The sequence below is a fragment of the Cervus elaphus genome, chromosome 14 (assembly GCF_910594005.1).
Source record: "Cervus elaphus chromosome 14, mCerEla1.1, whole genome shotgun sequence".
Lineage (NCBI taxonomy): Eukaryota > Metazoa > Chordata > Mammalia > Artiodactyla > Cervidae > Cervus > Cervus elaphus.
The window spans coordinates 1,543,007-1,565,686 of NC_057828.1; positions in this window are offsets into that span (position 1 = coordinate 1,543,007).

Here is a 22,680-nt window from a genome sequence, read left to right on the forward strand (position 1 = left end):
CTGTGGAAAGCACAGAGAAAGACTTAGTTCCCCACCTCATCGCGACCGATAGCCTCACATCCTTTGAAAACTCCAGAGGTACGCGGAGATCAGTGCCTCCAAAGGAGACGATGCCTGACTCCTGTGCAACTTGATAGGAGTCCCAGGATTCCTGTGGCACTTGGAAAGGGACACTTGGTCTCCCGCCTCAGCTGGAGAGGCGTCCCAATTGCCCTGCCAAGCCTCGAGGAGAATCCAGAGTTGTCCCTCGCAACTAGGCAGGAGTCCTGACGTCGCTGAAGAAACACGTGGGTGGAAGGGCCATCCCCGTCGTAACTCGAGAATATACCCCAGGTTCCCGCCGCAACTCGAGAAAAACCATGAGACTTCCCCCTCGCCGCGAGATGAGGCCCGATTCCCCTGCACTGCGTGCAGAGCAATTCCGTGTTGCACATCACACATGAAAGGAGCCTTGATTTCCTTGATGGCACTCCAGAGAAACCCCAAGAACACTGTTTCAAGGCTAGAGGGATCCTGAGGTCACTGTAGCAACACGAAAGAGCTCCGTGGGCCAAAAATCAACTCGAGATGAGAGGTTAGTCCCTGGCTTCGACTCCAGAGGAATACCACCTTACCACAAGCACCTCAAGAGGAGGCATCTCTCAGCTCTAGGTATGTGAGAGGGACCCTGAGTTTGCCGCCTCAAGTGGAATGGACACCGCGATGCCCTGACGCGAAATAAGGCTGGATATCCCTGCAGTGACTTGAATGCAGGCTCGTCTTGCATCTCCCAAGCCGAAAGGATGTCTGAATCCCCTGTGGAGACCACAGAGAAAGACCTAGTTCCCCACCTCATCGCGACCGGAGGCCTCACATCCTTTGAAAACTCCAGAGGTACGCGGAGATCAGTGCCTCCAAAGGAGACGATGCCTGACTCCTCGTGAAACTTGATAGGAGTCCCAGGATTCCTGTGGCACGTGGAAAGGGACCCTTGGTCACCCGCCTCAGCTGGAGTGGCGTCCCAATTGCCCTGCCAAGCCTCGAGGAGAATCCCGAGTTGTGTCTCGCAACTAGGCAAGAGTCCTGACGTGGCTGAACAAACACGTGTGTGGAAGGGCCATCCCCGTCGTAACTCGAGAATATACCCCAGGTTCCCGCCGCAATTCGAGAAAAACCATGAGACTTCCCCCTCGCCGCGAGATGAGGCCCGATTCCCCTGCACTGCGTGCAGAGCAATTCTGTGTTGCACATCACACATGAAAGGAGCCTTGATGTCCTTGATGGCACTCCAGAGAAACCCCAAGAACACTGTTTCAAGGCTAGAGGGATCCTGAGGTCACTGTAGCAACACGAAAGAGCTCCGTGGACCAAAAATCAACTCGAAATGAGAGGTTAGTCCCTGGCTTCGACTCCAGAGGAATACCACCTTACCACAAGCACCTCAAGAGGAGGCTTCTCTCAGCTCTAGGTATGTGAGAGGGACCCTGAGTTTGCGGCCTCAAGTGGAATGGACACCGCGATGCCCTGACTCGAAATAAGGCCGGATATCCCTGCAGTGACTGGAATGCAGGCTCGTCTTGCATCTCCCAAGACGAAAGGGTGTCTGAATCCCCTGTGGAGACCACAGAGAAAGACCCAGTTCCCCACCTCATCGCGACAGGAGGCCTCAAATCCTTTGAAAACTCCAGAGGTATGCGGAGATCAGTGCCTCCAAAGGAGACGATGCCTGACTCCTCGTGAAACTTGATAGGAGACCCAGGATTCCTGTGGCACGTGGAAAGGGACCCTTGGTCTCCCGTCTCAGCTGGAGAGGCGTTCCAATTGCCCTGCAAAGCCTCGAGGAGAATCCCGAGTTGTCCCTCGCAACTAGGCAGGAGTCCTGACGTCGCTGAAGAAACACGTGGGTGGAAGGGCCATCCCCGTCGTAACTCGAGAATATACCCCAGGTTCCCGCCGCAACTCGAGAAAAACCATGAGACTTCCCCCTCGCCGCGAGATGAGGCCCGATTCCCCTGCACTGCGTGCAGAGCAATTCTGTGTTGCACATCACACATGAAAGGAGCCTTGATTTCCTTCATGGCACTCCAGAGAAACCCCAAGAACACTGTTTCAAGGCTAGAGGGATCCTGAGGTCACTGTAGCAACACGAAAGAGATCCGTGGACCAAAAATCAACTCGAGATGAGAGGTTAGTCCCTGTCTTCGACTCCAGAGGAATACCACCTTACCACAAGCACCTCAAGAGGAGGCTTCTCTCAGCTCTAGGTATGTGAGAGGGACCCTGAGTTTGCGGCCTCAAGTGGAATGGACACCGCTATGCCCTGACTCGAAATAAGGCCGGATATCCCTGCAGTGACTGGAATGCAGGCTCGTCTTGCATCTCCCAAGACGAAACGGTGTCTGAATCCCCTGTGGAGACCACAGAGAAACACCTAGTTCCCCACCTCATCGCGACAGGAGGCCTCAAATCCTTTGAAAACTCCAGAGGTATGCGGAGATCAGTGCCTCCAAAGGAGACGATGCCTGACTCCTCGTGAAACTTGATAGGAGACCCAGGATTCCTGTGGCACGTGGAAAGGGGACCCTTGGTCTCCCGCCTCAGCTGGAGAGGCGTTCCAATTGCCCTGCCAAGCCTCGAGGAGAATCCAGAGTTGTCCCTCGCAACTAGGCAGGAGTCCTGACGTGGCTGAACAAACACGTGGGTGGAAGGGCCATCCCCGTCGTAACTCGAGAATATACCCCAGGTTCCCGCCGCAACTTGAGAAAAACCATGAGACTTCCCCCTCGATGCGAGATGAGGCCCGATTCCCCTGTACTGCGTGCAGAGCAATTCCGTCTTGCACATCACACATGAAAGGAGCCTTGATTTCCTTGATGGCACTCCAGAGAAACCCCAAGAACACTGTTTCAAGGATAGAGGGATCCTGAGGTCACAGTAGCAACACGAAAGAACTCTGTGGACCAAAAATCAACTCGAAAAGAGAGGTTAGTCCCTGGCTTCGTCTCCAGAGGAATACCACCTTAGCACAAGCACCTCAAGAGGAGGCTTCTCTCAGCTCTAGGTATGTGAGAGGGACCCTGAATTTGCGGCCTCAAGTGGAATGGACACCGCGATGCCCTGACTCGAAATAAGGCCGGATATCCCTGCAGTGACTTCAATGCAGGCTCGTCTTGCATCTCCCAGGACGAAAGGATGTCTGAATCCCCTGTGGAAAGCACAGAGAAAGACTTAGTTCCCCACCTCATCGCGACCGATAGCCTCACATCCTTTGAAAACTCCAGAGGTACGCGGAGATCAGTGCCTCCAAAGGAGACGATGCCTGACTCCTCGTGAAACTTGACAGGAGTCCCAGGATTCCTGTGGCACTTGGAAAGGGACACTTGGTCTCCCGCCTCAGCTGGAGAGGCGTCCCAATTGCCCTGCCAAGCCTCGAGGAGAATCCAGAGTTGTCCCTCGCAACTAGGCAGGAGTCCTGACGTCGCTGAAGAAACACGTGGGTGGAAGGGCCATCCCCGTCGTAACTCGAGAATATACCCCAGGTTCCCGCCGCAACTCGAGAAAAACCATGAGACTTCCCCCTCGCCGCGAGATGAGGCCCGATTCCCCTGCACTGCGTGCAGAGCAATTCCGTGTTGCACATCACACATGAAAGGAGCCTTGATTTCCTTGATGGCACTCCAGAGAAACCCAAAGAACACTGTTTCAAGGCTAGAGGGATCCTGAGGTCACTGTAGCAACACGAAAGAGCTCCGTGGGCCAAAAATCAACTCGAGATGAGAGGTTAGTCCCTGGCTTCGACTCCAGAGGAATACCACCTTACCACAAGCACCTCAAGAGGAGGCTTCTCTCAGCTCTAGGTATGTGAGAGGGACCCTGAGTTTGTGGCCTCAAGTGGAATGGACACCGCGATGCCCTGACACGAAATAAGGCTGGATATCCCTGCAGTGACTTGAATGCAGGCTCGTCTTGCATCTCCCAAGATGAAAGGATGTCTGAATCCCCTGTGGAGACCACAGAGAAAGACCTACTTCCCCACCTCATCGCGACCGGAGGCCTCACATCCTTTGAAAACTCGAGAGGTACGCGGAGATCAGTGCCTCCAAAGGAGACGATGCCTGACTCCTCGTTAAACTTGATAGGAGTCCCAGGATTCCTGTTGCACGTGGAAAGGGACCCTTGGTCTCCCGCCTCAGCTGGAGAGGCGTCCCAATTGCCTTGCCAAGCCTCGAGGAGAATCCCGAGTTGTGTCTCGCAACTAGGCAAGAGTCCTGACGTGGCTGAACAAACACGTGTGTGGAAGGGCCATCCCTGTCGTAACTCGAGAATATACCCCAGGTTCCCGCCGCAACTCGAGAAAAACCATGAGACTTCCCCCTCGCCGCGAGATGAGGCCCGATTCCCCTGCACTGCGTGCAGAGCAATTCTGTGTTGCACATCACACATGAAAGGAGCCTTGATTTCCTTCATGGCACTCCAGAGAAACCCCAAGAACACTGTTTCAAGGCTAGAGGGATCCTGAGGTCACTGTAGCAACACGAAAGAGCTCCGTGGACCAAAAATCAACTCGAGATGAGAGGTTAGTCCCTGGCTTCGACTCCAGAGGAATACCACCTTACCACAAGCACCTCAAGAGGAGGCTTCTCTCAGCTCTAGGTATGTGAGAGGGACCCTGAGTTTGCGGCCTCAAGTGGAATGGACACCGCGATGCCCTGACTCGAAATAAGGCCGGATAATCCTGCAGTGACTGGAATGCAGGCTCGTCTTGCATCTCCCAAGACGAAAGGGTGTCTGAATCCCCTGTGGAGACCACAGAGAAAGACCTAGTTGCCCACCTCATCGCGACCGGAGGCCTCACATCCTTTGAAAACTCCAGAGGTACGCGGAGATCAGTGCCTCCAAAGGAGACGATGCCTGACTCCTCGTGAAACTTGATAGGAGTCCCAGGATTCTTGTGGCACTTGGAAAGGGACCCTTGGTCTCCCGTCTCAGCTGGAGAGGCGTCCCAATTGCCCTGTAAAGCCTCGAGGAGAATCCCGAGTTGTCCCTCGCAACTAGGCAGGAGTCCTGACATGGCTGAACACACACGTGGGTGGAAGGGCCATCCCCGTCGTAACTCGAGAGTATACCCCAGGTTCCCGCCGCAACTCGAAAAAAACCATGAGACTTCCCCCTCGCCGCGAGATGAGGTCCGATTCCCCTGCACTGCGTGCAGAGCAATTCCGTGTTGCCCATCACACATGAAAGGAGCCTTGATTTCCTTGATGGCACTCCAGAGAAACCCCAAGAACACTGTTTCAAGGCTAGAGGGATCCTGAGGTCACTGTAGTAACAAGAATGAGCTCCGTGGACCAAGAATCAACACGAGATGAGAGGTTAGTCCCTGGCTTCGACTCCAGAGGAATACCACCTTACCACAAGCACCTCAAGAGGAGGCTTCTCTCAGCTCTAGGTATGTGAGAGGTACCCTGAATTTGCGGTCTCAAGTGGAATGGACACCGCGATGCCCTGACTCGAAATAAGGCCGGATATCCCTGCAGTGACTTCAATGCAGGCTCGTCTTGCATCTCCCAGGACGAAAGGATGTCTGAATCCCCTGTGGAAAGCACACAGAAAGACTTAGTTCCCCACCTCATCGCGACCGATAGCCTCCCATCCTTTGAAAACTCCAGAGGTACGCGGAGATCAGTGCCTCCAAAGGAGACGATGCCTGACTCCTCGTGAAACTTGATAGGAGTCCCAGGATTCCTGTGGCACTTGGAAAGGGACACTTGGTCTCCCGCCTCAGCTGGAGAGGCGTCCCAATTGCGCTGCCAAGCCTCGAGGAGAATCCAGAGTTGTCCCTCGCAACTAGGCAGGAGTCCTGACGTCGCTGAAGAAACACGTGGGTGGAAGGGCCATCCCCGTCGTAACTCGAGAATATACCCCAGGTTCCCGCCGCAACTCGAGAAAAACCATGAGACTTCCCCCTCGCCGCGAGATGAGGCCCGATTCCCCTGCACTGCGTGCAGAGCATTTCCGTGTTGCACATCACACATGAAAGGAGCCTTGATTTCCTTCATGGCACTCCAGAGAAACCCCAAGAACACTGTTTCAAGGCTAGAGGGATCCTGAGGTCACTGTAGCAACACGAAAGAGCTCCGTGGACCAAAAATCAACTCGAGATGAGAGGTTAGTCCCTGGCTTCGACTCCAGACGAATACCACCTTACCACAAGCATCTCAAGAGGAGGCTTCTCTCAGCTCTAGGTATGTGAGAGGGACCCTGAGTTTGCGGCCTCAAGTGGAATGGACACCACGATGCCCTGACTCGAAATAAGGCCGGATATCCCTGCAGTGACTTGAATGCAGGCTCGTCTTGCATCTCCCAAGACGAAAGGGTGTCTGAATCCCCTGTGGAGACCACAGAGAAAGACCTAGTTCCCCACCTCATCGCGACAGGAGGCCTCAAATCCTTTGAAAACTCCAGAGGTATGCGGAGATCAGTGCCTCCAAAGGAGACGATGCCTGACTCCTCGCGAAACTTGATAGGAGACCCAGGATTCCTGTGACACGTGGAAAGGGACACTTGGTCTCCCGTCTCAGCTGGAGGGGCGTCCCAATTGCCCTGCAAAGCCTCGAGGAGAATCCCGAGATGTCCCTCGCAACTAGGCAGGAGTCCTGACATGGCTGAACACACACGTGTGTGGAAGTGCCATCCCCGTCGTAACTCGAGAATATACCCCAGGTTCCCGCTGCAACTCGAGAAAAACCATGAGACTTCCCCCTCGCCGCGAGATGAGGCCCGATTCCCCTGCACTGCGTGCAGAGCAATTCCGTGTTGCACATCACACATGAAAGGAGCCTTGATTTCCTTGATGGCACTCCAGAGAAACCCCAAGAACACAGTTTCAAGGCTAGAGGGATCCTGAGGTCACTGTAGCAACACGAAAGAGCTCCGTGGACCAAGAATCAACACGAGATGAGAGGTTAGTCCCTGGCTTCGACTCCTGAGGAATACCACCTTACCACAAGCACCTCAAGAGGAGGCTTCTCTCAGCTCTAGGTATGTGAGAGGGATCCTGAGTTTGCGGCCTCAAGTGGAATGGACACCGCGATGCCCTGACTCGAAATAAGGCCGGATATCCCTGCAGTGACTTGAATGCAGGCTCGTCTTGCATCTCCCAAGACGAAAGGATGTCTGAATCCCCTGTGGAGACCACAGAGAAAGACCTAGTTCCCCACCTCATCGCGACCGGAGGCCTCACATCCTTTGAAAACTCCAGAGGTACGCGGAGATCAGTGCCTCCAAAGGAGACGATGCCTGACTCCTCGTGAAACTTGATAGGAGTCCCAGGATTCCTGTGGCACGTGGAAAGGGACCCTTGGTCTCCCGCCTCAGCTGGTGTGGCGTCCCAATTGCCCTGCCAAGCCTCGAGGAGAATCCCGAGTTGTGTCTCGCAACTAGGCAAGAGTCCTGACGTGGCTGAACAAACACGTGTGTGGAAGGGCCATCCCCGTCGTAACTCGAGAATATACCCCAGGTTCCCGCCGCAATTCGAGAAAAACCATGAGACTTCCCCCTCGCCGCGAGATGAGGCCCGATTCCCCTGCACTGCGTGCAGAGCAATTCTGTGTTGCACATCACACATGAAAGGAGCCTTGATGTCCTTGATGGCACTCCAGAGAAACCCCAAGAACACTGTTTCAAGGCTAGAGGGATCCTGAGGTCACTGTAGCAACACGAAAGAGCTCCGTGGACCAAAAATCAACTCGAAATGAGAGGTTAGTCCCTGGCTTCGACTCCAGAGGAATACCACCTTACCACAAGCACCTCAAGAGGAGGCTTCTCTCAGCTCTAGGTATGTGAGAGGGACCCTGACTTTGCGGCCTCAAGTGGAATGGACACCGCGATGCCCTGACTCGAAATAAGGCCGGATATCCTGCAGTGACTGGAATGCAGGCTCGTCTTGCATCTCCCAAGACGAAAGGGTGTCTGAATCCCCTGTGGAGACCACAGAGAAAGACCCAGTTCCCCACCTCATCGCGACAGGAGGCCTCAAATCCTTTGAAAACTCCAGAGGTATGCGGAGATCAGTGCCTCCAAAGGAGACGATGCCTGACTCCTCGTGAAACTTGATAGGAGACCCAGGATTCCTGTGGCACGTGGAAAGGGACCCTTGGTCTCCCGTCTCAGCTGGAGAGGCGTTCCAATTGCCCTGCAAAGCCTCGAGGAGAATCCCGAGTTGTCCCTCGCAACTAGGCAGGAGTCCTGACGTCGCTGAAGAAACACGTGGGTGGAAGGGCCATCCCCGTCGTAACTCGAGAATATACCCCAGGTTCCCGCCGCAACTCGAGAAAAACCATGAGACTTCCCCCTCGCCGCGAGATGAGGCCCGATTCCCCTGCACTGCGTGCAGAGCAATTCTGTGTTGCACATCACACATGAAAGGAGCCTTGATTTCCTTCATGGCACTCCAGAGAAACCCCAAGAACACTGTTTCAAGGCTAGAGGGATCCTGAGGTCACTGTAGCAACACGAAAGAGATCCGTGGACCAAAAATCAACTCGAGATGAGAGGTTAGTCCCTGTCTTCGACTCCAGAGGAATACCACCTTACCACAAGCACCTCAAGAGGAGGCTTCTCTCAGCTCTAGGTATGTGAGAGGGACCCTGAGTTTGCGGCCTCAAGTGGAATGGACACCGCGATGCCCTGACTCGAAATAAGGCCGGATATCCCTGCAGTGACTGGAATGCAGGCTCGTCTTGCATCTCCCAAGACGAAACGGTGTCTGAATCCCCTGTGGAGACCACAGAGAAACACCTAGTTCCCCACCTCATCGCGACAGGAGGCCTCAAATCCTTTGAAAACTCCAGAGGTATGCGGAGATCAGTGCCTCCAAAGGAGACGATGCCTGACTCCTCGTGAAACTTGATAGGAGACCCAGGATTCCTGTGGCACGTGGAAAGGGACCCTTGGTCTCCCGCCTCAGCTGGAGAGGCGTTCCAATTGCCCTGCCAAGCCTCGAGGAGAATCCAGAGTTGTCCCTCGCAACTAGGCAGGAGTCCTGACGTGGCTGAACAAACACGTGGGTGGAAGGGCCATCCCCGTCGTAACTCGAGAATATACCCCAGGTCCCCGCCGCAACTTGAGAAAAACCATGAGACTTCCCCCTCGATGCGAGATGAGGCCCGATTCCCCTGTACTGCGTGCAGAGCAATTCCGTCTTGCACATCACACATGAAAGGAGCCTTGATTTCCTTGATGGCACTCCAGAGAAACCCCAAGAACACTGTTTCAAGGATAGAGGGATCCTGAGGTCACAGTAGCAACACGAAAGAACTCTGTGGACCAAAAATCAACTCGAAAAGAGAGGTTAGTCCCTGGCTTCGTCTCCAGAGGAATACCACCTTAGCACAAGCACCTCAAGAGGAGGCTTCTCTCAGCTCTAGGTATGTGAGAGGGACCCTGAATTTGCGGTCTCAAGTGGAATGGACACCGCGATGCCCTGACTCGAAATAAGGCCGGATATCCCTGCAGTGACTTCAATGCAGGCTCGTCTTGCATCTCCCAAGATGAAAGGATGTCTGAATCCCCTGTGGAGACCACAGAGAAAGACCTACTTCCCCACCTCATCGCGACCGGAGGCCTCACATCCTTTGAAAACTCGAGAGGTACGCGGAGATCAGTGCCTCCAAAGGAGACGATGCCTGACTCCTCGTGAAACTTGATAGGAGTCCCAGGATTCCTGTTGCACGTGGAAAGGGACCCTTGGTCTCCCGCCTCAGCTGGAGAGGCGTCCCAATTGCGTTGCCAAGCCTCGAGGAGAATCCCGAGTTGTGTCTCGCAACTAGGCAAGAGTCCTGACGTGTCTGAACAAACACGTGTGTGGAAGGGCCATCCCTGTCGTAACTCGAGAATATACCCCAGGTTCCCGCCGCAACTCGAGAGAAACCATGAGACTTCCCCCTCGCCGCGAGATGAGGCCCGATTCCCCTGCACTGCGTGCAGAGCAATTCTGTGTTGCACATCACACATGAAAGGAGCCTTGATTTCCTTCATGGCACTCCAGAGAAACCCCAAGAACACTGTTTCAAGGCTAGAGGGATCCTGAGGTCACTGTAGCAACACGAAAGAGGTCCGTGGACCAAAAATCAACTCGAGATGAGAGGTTAGTCCCTGGCTTCGACTCCAGAGGAATACCACCTTACCACAAGCACCTCAAGAGGAGGCTTCTCTCAGCTCTAGGTATGTGAGAGGGACCCTGAGTTTGCGGCCTCAAGTGGAATGGACACCGCGATGCCCTGACTTGAAATAAGGCCGGATAATCCTGCAGTGACTGGAATGCAGGCTCGTCTTGCATCTCCCAAGACGAAAGGGTGTCTGAATCCCCTGTGGAGACCACAGAGAAAGACCTAGTTGCCCACCTCATCGCGACCGCAGGCCTCACATCCTTTGAAAACTCCAGAGGTACGCGGAGATCAGTGCCTCCAAAGGAGACGATGCCTGACTCCTCGTGAAACTTGATAGGAGTCCCAGGATTCTTGTGGCACTTGGAAAGGGACCCTTGGTCTCCCGTCTCAGCTGGAGAGGCGTCCCAATTGCCCTGTAAAGCCTCGAGGAGAATCCCGAGTTGTCCCTCGCAACTAGGCAGGAGTCCTGACATGGCTGAACACACACGTGGGTGGAAGGGCCATCCCCGTCGTAACTCGAGAGTATACCCCAGGTTCCCGCCGCAACTCGAAAAAAACCATGAGACTTCCCCCTCGCCGCGAGATGAGGTCCGATTCCCCTGCACTGCGTGCAGAGCAATTCCGTGTTGCCCATCACACATGAAAGGAGCCTTGATTTCCTTGATGGCACTCCAGAGAAACCCCAAGAACACTGTTTCAAGGCTAGAGGGATCCTGAGGTCACTGTAGCAACAAGAATGAGCTCCGTGGACCAAGAATCAACACGAGATGAGAGGTTAGTCCCTGGCTTCGACTCCAGAGGAATACCACCTTACCACAAGCACCTCAAGAGGAGGCTTCTCTCAGCTCTAGGTATGTGAGAGGTACCCTGAATTTGCGGTCTCAAGTGGAATGGACACCGCGATGCCCTGACTCGAAATAAGGCCGGATATCCCTGCAGTGTCTTCAATGCAGGCTCGTCTTGCATCTCCCAGGACGAAAGGATGTCTGAATCCCCTGTGGAAAGCACACAGAAAGACTTAGTTCCCCACCTCATCGCGACCGATAGCCTCCCATCCTTTGAAAACTCCAGAGGTACGCGGAGATCAGTGCCTCCAAAGGAGACGATGCCTGACTCCTCGTGAAACTTGATAGGAGTCCCAGGATTCCTGTGGCACTTGGAAAGGGACACTTGGTCTCCCGCCTCAGCTGGAGAGGCGTCCCAATTGCGCTGCCAAGCCTCGAGGAGAATCCAGAGTTGTCCCTCGCAACTAGGCAGGAGTCCTGACGTCGCTGAAGAAACACGTGGGTGGAAGGGCCATCCCCGTCGTAACTCGAGAATATACCCCAGGTTCCCGCCGCAACTCGAGAAAAACCATGAGACTTCCCCCTCGCCGCGAGATGAGGCCCGATTCCCCTGCACTGCGTGCAGAGCATTTCCGTGTTGCACATCACACATGAAAGGAGCCTTGATTTCCTTCATGGCACTCCAGAGAAACCCCAAGAACACTGTTTCAAGGCTAGAGGGATCCTGAGGTCACTGTAGCAACACGAAAGAGCTCCGTGGACCAAAAATCAACTCGAGATGAGAGGTTAGTCCCTGGCTTCGACTCCAGACGAATACCACCTTACCACAAGCATCTCAAGAGGAGGCTTCTCTCAGCTCTAGGTATGTGAGAGGGACCCTGAGTTTGCGGCCTCACGTGGAATGGACACCACGATGCCCTGACTCGAAATAAGGCCGGATATCCCTGCAGTGACTTGAATGCAGGCTCGTCTTGCATCTCCCAAGACGAAAGGGTGTCTGAATCCCCTGTGGAGACCACAGAGAAAGACCTAGTTCCCCACCTCATCGCGACAGGAGGCCTCAAATCCTTTGAAAACTCCAGAGGTATGCGGAGATCAGTGCCTCCAAAGGAGACGATGCCTGACTCCTCGTGAAACTTGATAGGAGACCCAGGATTCCTGTGACACGTGGAAAGGGACACTTGGTCTCCCGTCTCAGCTGGAGGGGCGTCCCAATTGCCCTGCAAAGCCTCGAGGAGAATCCCGAGATGTCCCTCGCAACTAGGCAGGAGTCCTGACATGGCTGAACACACACGTGTGTGGAAGTGCCATCCCCGTCGTAACTCGAGAATATACCCCAGGTTCCCGCTGCAACTCGAGAAAAACCATGAGACTTCCCCCTCGCCGCGAGATGAGGCCCGATTCCCCTGCACTGCGTGCAGAGCAATTCCGTGTTGCACATCACACATGAAAGGAGCCTTGATTTCCTTGATGGCACTCCAGAGAAACCCCAAGAACACTGTTTCAAGGCTAGAGGGATCCTGAGGTCACTGTAGCAACACGAAAGAGCTCCGTGGACCAAGAATCAACACGAGATGAGAGGTTAGTCCCTGGCTTCGACTCCTGAGGAATACCACCTTACCACAAGCACCTCAAGAGGAGGCTTCTCTCAGCTCTAGGTATGTGAGAGGGATCCTGAGTTTGCGGCCTCAAGTGGAATGGACACCGCGATGCCCTGACTCGAAATAAGGCCGGATATCCCTGCAGTGACTTGAATGCAGGCTCGTCTTGCATCTCCCAAGACGAAAGGATGTCTGAATCCCCTGTGGAGACCACAGAGAAAGACCTAGTTCCCCACCTCATCGCGACCGGAGGCCTCACATCCTTTGAAAACTCCAGAGGTACGCGGAGATCAGTGCCTCCAAAGGAGACGATGCCTGACTCCTCGTGAAACTTGATAGGAGTCCCAGGATTCCTGTGGCACGTGGAAAGGGACCCTTGGTCTCCCGCCTCAGCTGGTGTGGCGTCCCAATTGCCCTGCCAAGCCTCGAGGAGAATCCCGAGTTGTGTCTCGCAACTAGGCAAGAGTCCTGACGTGGCTGAACAAACACGTGTGTGGAAGGGCCATCCCCGTCGTAACTCGAGAATATACCCCAGGTTCCCGCCGCAATTCGAGAAAAACCATGAGACTTCCCCCTCGCCGCGAGATGAGGCCCGATTCCCCTGCACTGCGTGCAGAGCAATTCTGTGTTGCACATCACACATGAAAGGAGCCTTGATGTCCTTGATGGCACTCCAGAGAAACCCCAAGAACACTGTTTCAAGGCTAGAGGGATCCTGAGGTCACTGTAGCAACACGAAAGAGCTCCGTGGACCAAAAATCAACTCGAAATGAGAGGTTAGTCCCTGGCTTCGACTCCAGAGGAATACCACCTTACCACAAGCACCTCAAGAGGAGGCTTCTCTCAGCTCTAGGTATGTGAGAGGGACCCTGAGTTTGCGGCCTCAAGTGGAATGGACACCGCGATGCCCTGACTCGAAATAAGTCCGGATATCCCTGCAGTGACTGGAATGCAGGCTCGTCTTGCATCTCCCAAGACGAAAGGGGGTCTGAATCCCCTGTGGAGACCACAGAGAAAGACCCAGTTCCCCACCTCATCGCGACAGGAGGCCTCAAATCCTTTGAAAACTCCAGAGGTATGCGGAGATCAGTGCCTCCAAAGGAGACGATGCCTGACTCCTCGTGAAACTTGATAGGAGACCCAGGATTCCTGTGGCACGTGGAAAGGGACCCTTGGTCTCCCGTCTCAGCTGGAGAGGCGTTCCAATTGCCCTGCAAAGCCTCGAGGAGAATCCCGAATTGTCCCTCGCAACTAGGCAGGAGTCCTGACGTCGCTGAAGAAACACGTGGGTGGAAGGGCCATCCCCGTCGTAACTCGAGAATATACCCCAGGTTCCCGCCGCAACTCGAGAAAAACCATGAGACTTCCCCCTCGCCGCGAGATGAGGCCCGATTCCCCTGCACTGCGTGCAGAGCAATTCTGTGTTGCACATCACACATGAAAGGAGCCTTGATTTCCTTCATGGCACTCCAGAGAAACCCCAAGAACACTGTTTCAAGGCTAGAGGGATCCTGAGGTCACTGTAGCAACACGAAAGAGATCCGTGGACCAAAAATCAACTCGAGATGAGAGGTTAGTCCCTGTCTTCGACTCCAGAGGAATACCACCTTACCACAAGCACCTCAAGAGGAGGCTTCTCTCAGCTCTAGGTATGTGAGAGGGACCCTGAGTTTGCGGCCTCAAGTGGAATGGACACCGCGATGCCCTGACTCGAAATAAGGCCGGATATCCCTGCAGTGACTGGAATGCAGGCTCGTCTTGCATCTCCCAAGACGAAACGGTGTCTGAATCCCCTGTGGAGACCACAGAGAAACACCTAGTTCCCCACCTCATCGCGACAGGAGGCCTCAAATCCTTTGAAAACTCCAGAGGTATGCGGAGATCAGTGCCTCCAAAGGAGACGATGCCTGACTCCTCGTGAAACTTGATAGGAGACCCAGGATTCCTGTGGCACGTGGAAAGGGACCCTTGGTCTCCCGCCTCAGCTGGAGAGGCGTTCCAATTGCCCTGCCAAGCCTCGAGGAGAATCCAGAGTTGTCCCTCGCAACTAGGCAGGAGTCCTGACGTGGCTGAACAAACACGTGGGTGGAAGGGCCATCCCCGTCGTAACTCGAGAATATACCCCAGGTTCCCGCCGCAACTTGAGAAAAACCATGAGACTTCCCCCTCGATGCGAGATGAGGCCCGATTCCCCTGTACTGCGTGCAGAGCAATTCCGTCTTGCACATCACACATGAAAGGAGCCTTGATTTCCTTGATGGCACTCCAGAGAAACCCCAAGAACACTGTTTCAAGGATAGAGGGATCCTGAGGTCACAGTAGCAACACGAAAGAACTCTGTGGACCAAAAATCAACTCGAAAAGAGAGGTTAGTCCCTGGATTCGTCTCCAGAGGAATACCACCTTAGCACAAGCACCTCAAGAGGAGGCTTCTCTCAGCTCTAGGTATGTGAGAGGGACCCTGAGTTTGCGGCCTCAAGTGGAATGGACACCGCGATGCCCTGACTCGAAATAAGGCCGGATATCCCTGCAGTGACTTCAATGCAGGCTCGTCTTGCATCTCCCAGGACGAAAGGATGTCTGAATCCCCTGTGGAAAGCACAGAGAAAGACTTAGTTCCCCACCTCATCGCGACCGATAGCCTCACATCCTTTGAAAATTCCAGAGGTACGCGGAGATCAGTGCCTCCAAAGGAGACGATGCCTGACTCCTCGTGAAACTTGATAGGAGTCCCAGGATTCCTGTGGCACGTGGAAAGGGACACTTGGTCTCCCGCCTCAGCTGGAGAGGCGTCCCAATTGCCCTGCCAAGCCTCGAGGAGAATCCAGAGTTGTCCCTCGCAACTAGGCAGGAGTCCTGACGTCGCTGAAGAAACACGTGGGTGGAAGGGCCATCCCCGTCGTAACTCGAGAATATACCCCAGGTTCCCGCTGCAACTTGAGAAAAACCATGAGACTTCCCCCTCGCCGCGAGATGAGGCCCGATTCCCCTGCACTGCGTGCAGAGCAATTCCGTGTTGCACATCACACATGAAAGGAGCCTTGATTTCCTTGATGGCACTCCAGGGAAACCCCAAGAACACTGTTTCAAGGCTAGAGGGATCCTGAGGTCACTGTAGCAACACGAAAGAGCTCCGTGGGCCAAAAATCAACTCGAGATGAGAGGTTAGTCCCTGGCTTCGACTCCAGAGGAATACCACCTTACCACAAGCACCTCAAGAGGAGGCTTCTCTCAGCTCTAGGTATGTGAGAGGGACCCTGAGTTTGTGGCCTCAAGTGGAATGGACACCGCGATGCCCTGACACGAAATAAGGCTGGATATCCCTGCAGTGACTTGAATGCAGGCTCGTCTTGCATCTCCCAAGATGAAAGGATGTCTGAATCCCCTGTGGAGACCACAGAGAAAGACCTACTTCCCCACCTCATCGCGACCGGAGGCCTCACATCCTTTGAAAACTCGAGAGGTACGCGGAGATCAGTGCCTCCAAAGGAGACGATGCCTGACTCCTCGTGAAACTTGATAGGAGTCCCAGGATTCCTGTGGCACGTGGAAAGGGACCCTTGGTCTCCCGCCTCAGCTGGAGAGGCGTCCCAATTGCGTTGCCAAGCTTCGAGGAGAATCCCGAGTTGTGTCTCGCAACTAGGCAAGAGTCCTGACGTGGCTGAACAAACACGTGTGTGGAAGGGCCATCCCTGTCGTAACTCGAGAATATACCCCAGGTTCCCGCCGCAACTCGAGAAAAACCATGAGACTTCCCCCTCGCCGCGAGATGAGGCCCGATTCCCCTGCACTGCGTGCAGAGCAATTCTGTGTTGCACATCACACATGAAAGGAGCCTTGATTTCCTTCATGGCACTCCAGAGAAACCCCAAGAACACTGTTTCAAGGCTAGAGGGATCCTGAGGTCACTGTAGCAACACGAAAGAGCTCCGTGGACCAAAAATCAACTCGAGATGAGAGGTTAGTCCCTGGCTTCGACTCCAGAGGAATACCACCTTACCACAAGCACCTCAAGAGGAGGCTTCTCTCAGCTCTAGGTATGTGAGAGGGACCCTGAGTTTGCGGCCTCAAGTGGAATGGACACCGCGATGCCCTGACTCGAAATAAGGCCGGATAATCCTGCAGTGACTGGAATGCAGGCTCGTCTTGCATCTCCCAAGACGAAAGGGTGTCTGAATCCCCTGTGGAGACCACAGAGAAAGACCTAGTTGCCCACCTCATCGCGACCGCAGGCCTCACATCCTTTGAAAACTCCAGAGGTACGCGGAGATCAGTGCCTCCAAAGGAGACGATGCCTGACTCCTCGTGAAACTTGATAGGAGTCCCAGGATTCTTGTGGCACTTGGAAAGGGACCCTTGGTCTCCCGTCTCAGTTGGAGAGGCGTCCCAATTGCCCTGTAAAGCCTCGAGGAGAATCCCGAGTTGTCCCTCGCAACTAGGCAGGAGTCCTGACATGGCTGAACACACACGTGGGTGGAAGGGCCATCCCCGTCGTAACTCGAGAATAACCCCAGGTTCCCGCCGCAACTCGAAAAAAACCATGAGACTTCCCCCTCGCCGCGAGATGAGGTCCGATTCCCCTGCACTGCGTGCAGAGCAATTCCGTGTTGCCCATCACACATGAAAGGAGCCTTGATTTCCTTGATGGCACTCCAGAGAAACCCCAAGAACACTGTTTCAAGGCTAGAGGGATCCTGAGGTCACTGTAGCAACAAGAATGAGCTCCGTGGACCAAGAATCAACACGAGATGAGAGGTTAGTCCCTGGCTTCGACTCCAGAGGAATACCACCTTACCACAAGCACATCAAGAGGAGGCTTCTCTCAGCTCTAGGTATGTGAGAGGTACCCTGAATTTGCGGTCTCAAGTGGAATGGACACCGCGATGCCCTGACTCGAAATAAGGCCGGATATCCCTGCAGTGACTTCAATGCAGGCTCGTCTTGCATCTCCCAGGACGAAAGGATGTCTGAATCCCCTGTGGAAAGCACACAGAAAGAGTTAGTTCCCCACCTCATCGCGACCGATAGCCTCCCATCCTTTGAAAACTCCAGAGGTACGCGGAGATCAGTGCCTCCAAAGGAGACGATGCCTGACTCCTCGTGAAACTTGATAGGAGTCCCAGGATTCCTGTGGCACTTGGAAAGGGACACTTGGTCTCCCGCCTCAGCTGGAGAGGCGTCCCAATTGCGCTGCCAAGCCTCGAGGAGAATCCAGAGTTGTCCCTCGCAACTAGGCAGGAGTCCTGACGTCGCTGAAGAAACACGTGGGTGGAAGGGCCATTCCCGTCGTAACTCGAGAATATACCCCAGGTTCCCGCCGCAACTCGAGAAAAACCATGAGACTTCCCCCTCGCCGCGAGATGAGGCCCGATTCCCCTGCACTGCGTGCAGAGCAATTCCGTGTTGCACATCACACATGAAAGGAGCCTTGATTTCCTTGATGGCACTCCAGAGAAACCCCAAGAACACTGTTTCAAGGCTAGAGGGATCCTGAGGTCACTGTAGCAACACGAAAGAGCTCCGTGGACCAAAAATCAACTCGAGATGAGAGGTTAGTCCCTGGCTTCGACTCCAGAGGAATACCACCTTACCACAAGCATCTCAAGAGGAGGCTTCTCTCAGCTCTAGGTATCTGAGAGGGACCCTGAGTTTGCGGCCTCAAGTGGAATGGACACCACGATGCCCTGACTCGAAATAAGGCCGGATATCCCTGCAGTGACTTGAATGCAGGCTCGTCTTGCATCTCCCAAGACGAAAGGGTGTCTGAATCCCCTGTGGAGACCACAGAGAAAGACCTAGTTCCCCACCTCATCGCGACAGGAGGCCTCAAATCCTTTGAAAACTCCAGAGGTATGCGGAGATCAGTGCCTCCAAAGGAGACGATGCCTGACTCCTCGCGAAACTTGATAGGAGACCCAGGATTCCTGTGACACGTGGAAAGGGACACTTGGTCTCCCGTCTCAGCTGGAGGGGCGTCCCAATTGCCCTGCAAAGCCTCGAGGAGAATCCCGAGATGTCCCTCGCAACTAGGCAGGAGTCCTGACATGGCTGAACACACACGTGTGTGGAAGGGCCATCCCCGTCGTAACTCGAGAATATACCCCAGGTTCCCGCTGCAACTCGAGAAAAACCATGAGACTTCCCCCTCGCCGCGAGATGAGGCCCGATTCCCCTGCACTGCATGCAGAGCAATTCCGTGTTGCACATCACACATGAAAGGAGCCTTGATTTCCTTGATGGCACTCCAGAGAAACACCAAGAACACTGTTTCAAGGCAAGAGGGATCCTGAGGTCACTGTAGCAACACGAAAGAGCTCCGTGGACCAAGAATCAACACGAGATGAGAGGTTAGTCCCTGGCTTCGACTCCTGAGGAATACCACCTTACCACAAGCACCTCAAGGGGAGGCTTCTTTCAGCTCTAGGTATGTGAGAGGGATCCTGAGTTTGCGGCCTCAAATGGAATGGACACCGCGATGCCCTGACTTGAAATAAGGCCGGATATCCCTGCAGTGACTTGAATGCAGGCTCCTCTTGCATCTCCCAAGAAGAAAGGATGTCTGAATCCCCTGTGGAGACCACAGAGAAACACCTAGTTCCCCACATCATCGCGACCGGAGGCCTCACATCCTTTGAAAACTCCAGAGGTACGCGGAGATCAGTGCCTCCAAAGGAGACGATGCCTGACTCCTCGTGAAACTTGATAGGAGTCCCAGGATTCTTGTGGCATGTGGAAAGGGACCTTTGGTCTCCCGCCTCAGCTGGAGAGGCGTTCCAATTGCCCTGCCAAGCCTCGAGGAGAATCCCGAGTTGTCCCTCGCAACTAGGCAGGAGTCCTGACGTGGCTGAACAAACACGTGGGTGGAAGGGCCATCCCCGTCGTAACTCGAGACTATACCCCAGGTTCCCGTCGCAACTCGAGAAAAACCATGAGACTTCCACCTCGCCGCGAGATGAGGCCCGATTCCCCTGTACTGCATGCAGAGCAATTCCGTCTTGCACATCACACATGAAAGGAGCCTTGATTTCCTTGATGGCACTCCAGAGAAACCCCAAGAACACTGTTTCAAGGATAGAGGGATCCTGAGGTCACTGTAGCAACACGAAAGAACTCTGTGGACCAAAAATCAACTCGAAAAGAGAGGTTAGTCCCTGGATTCGTCTCCAGAGGAATACCACCTTACCACAAGCACCTCAAGAGGAGGCTTCTCTCAGCTCTAGGTATGTGAGAGGGACCCTGAGTTTGCGGCCTCAAGTGGAATGGACACCGCGATGCCCTGACTCGAAATAAGGCCGGATATCCCTGCAGTGACTTGAATGCAGGCTCGTCTTGCATCTCCCAGGACGAAAGGATGTCTGAATCCCCTGTGGAAAGCACAGAGAAAGACTTAGTTCCCCACCTCATCGCGACCGATAGCCTCACATCCTTTGAAAACTCCAGAGGTACGCGGAGATCAGTGCCTCCAAAGGAGACGATGCCTGACTCTTCGTGAAACTTGATAGGAGTCCCAGGATTCCTGTGGCACTTGGAAAGGGACACTTGGTCTCCCGCCTCAGCTGGAGAGGCGTCCCAATTGCCCTGCCAAGCCTCGAGGAGAATCCAGAGTTGTCCCTCGCAACTACGCAGGAGTCCTGACGTCGCTGAAGAAACACGTGGGTGGAAGGGCCATCCCCGTCGTAACTCGAGAATGTACCCCAGGTTCCCGCCGCAACTCGAGAAAAACCATGAGACTTCCCCCTCGCCGCGAGATGAGGCCCGATTCCCCTGCACTGCGTGCAGAGCAATTCCGTGTTGCACATCACACATGAAAGGAGCCTTGATTTCCTTGATGGCACTCCAGAGAAACCCCAAGAACACTGTTTCAAAGCTAGAGGGATCCTGAGGACACTGTAGCAACACGAAAGAGCTCCGTGGGCCAAAAATCAACTCGAGATGAGAGGTTAGTCCCTGGCTTCGAATCCAGAGGAATACCACCTTACCACAAGCACCTCAAGAGGAGGCTTCTCTCAGCTCTAGGTATGTGAGAGGGACCCTGAGTTTGCGGCCTCAAGTGGAATGGACACCGGGATGCCCTGACGCGAAATAAGGCTGGATATCCCTGCAATGACTTGAATGCAGGCTCGTCTTGCATCTCCCAAGATGAAAGGATGTCTGAATCCCCTGTGGAGACCACAGAGAAAGACCTAGTTCCCCACCTCATCGCGACCGGAGGCCTCACATCCTTTGAAAACTCCAGAGGTACGCGGAGATCAGTGCCTCCAAAGGAGACGATGCCTGACTCCTCGTGAAACTTGATAGGAGTCCCAGGATTCCTGTGGCACGTGGAAAGGGACCCTTGGTCTCCCGTCTCAGCTGGAGAGGCGTCCCAATTGCCCTGCCAAGCCTCGAGGAGAATCCCGAGTTGTGTCTCGCAACTAGGCAAGAGTCCTGACGTGGCTGAACAAACACGTGTGTGGAAGGGCCATCCCCGTCGTAACTCGAGAATATACCCCAGGTTCCCGCCGCAACTCGAGAAAAACCATGAGACTTCCCCCTCGCCGCGAGATGAGGCCCGATTCCCCTGCACTGCGTGCAGAGCAATTCTGTGTTGCACATCACACATGAAAGGAGCCTTGATTTCCTTCATGGCACTCCAGGGAAACCCCAAGAACACTGTTTTAAGGCTAGAGGGATCCTGAGGTCACTGTATCAACACGAAAGAGCTCCGTGGACCAAAAATCAACTCGAGATGAGAGGTTAGTCCCTGGCTTCAACTCCAGAGGAATACCACCTTACCACAAGCACCACAAGAGGAGGCTTCTCTCAGCTCTAGGTATGTGAGAGGGACCCTGAGTTTGCGGCCTCAAGTGGAATGGACACCGCGATGCCCTGACTCGAAATAAGGCCGGATATCCCTGCAGTGACTGGAATGCAGGCTCGTCTTGCATCTCCCAAGACGAAAGGGTGTCTGAATCCCCTGTGGAGACCACAGAGAAAGACCTAGTTCCCCACCTCATCGCGACAGGAGGCCTCAAATCCTTTGAAAACTCCAGAGGTATGCGGAGATCAGTGCCTCCAAAGGAGACGATGCCTGACTCCTCGTGAAACTTGATAGGAGACCCAGGATTCCTGTGGCACGTGGAAAGGGACCCTTGGTCTCCCGTCTCAGCTGGAGAGGGGTCCCAATTGCCCTGCAAAGCCTCGAGGAGAATCCCGAGTTGTCCCACGCAACTAGGCAGGAGTCCTGACATGGCTGAACACACACGTGGGTGGAAGGGCCATTCCAGTCGTAACTCGAGAATATACCCCAGGTTCCCGCCGTAACTCGAGAAAAACCATGAGACTTCCCCCTCGCCGCGAGATGAGGCCCGATTCCCCTGCACTGCATGCAGAGCAATTCTGTGTTGCACATCACACATGAAAGGAGCCTTGATTTCCTTCATGGCACTCCAGAGAAACCCCAAGAACACTGTTTCAAGGCTAGAGGGATCCTGAGGTCACTGTAGCAACAAGAAAGAGCTCCGTGGACCAAGAATCAACACGAGATGATAGGTTACTCCCTGGCTTCGACTCCTGAGGAATACCACCTTACCACAAGCACCTCAAGAGGAGGCTTCTCTCAGCTCTAGGTATGTGAGAGGGACCCTGAGTTTGCGGCCTCAAGTGGAATGGACACCGCGATGCCCTGACTCGAAATAAGGCCGGATATCCCTGCAGTGACTTCAATGCAGGCTCGTCTTGCATCTCCCAGGACGAAAGGATGTCTGAATCCCCTGTGGAAAGCACAGAGAAAGATTTAGTTCCCCACCTCATCGCGACCGATAGCCTCACATCCTTTGAAAACTCCAGAGGTACGCGGAGATCAGTGCCTCCAAAGGAGACGACGCCTGACTCCTCGTGAAACTTGATAGGAGTCCCAGGATTCCTGTGGCACTTGGAAAGGGACCCTTTGTCTCCCGCCTCAGCTGGAGAGGCGTCCCAATTGCCCTGCCAAGCCTCGAGGAGAATCCAGAGTTGTCCCTCGCAACTAGGCAGGAGTCCTGACGTCACTGAAGAAACACGTGGGTGGAAGGGCCATCCCCGTCGTAACTCGAGAATATACCCCAGGTTCCCGCCGCAACTCGAGAAAAACCATGAGACTTCCCCCTCGCCGCGAGATGAGGCCCG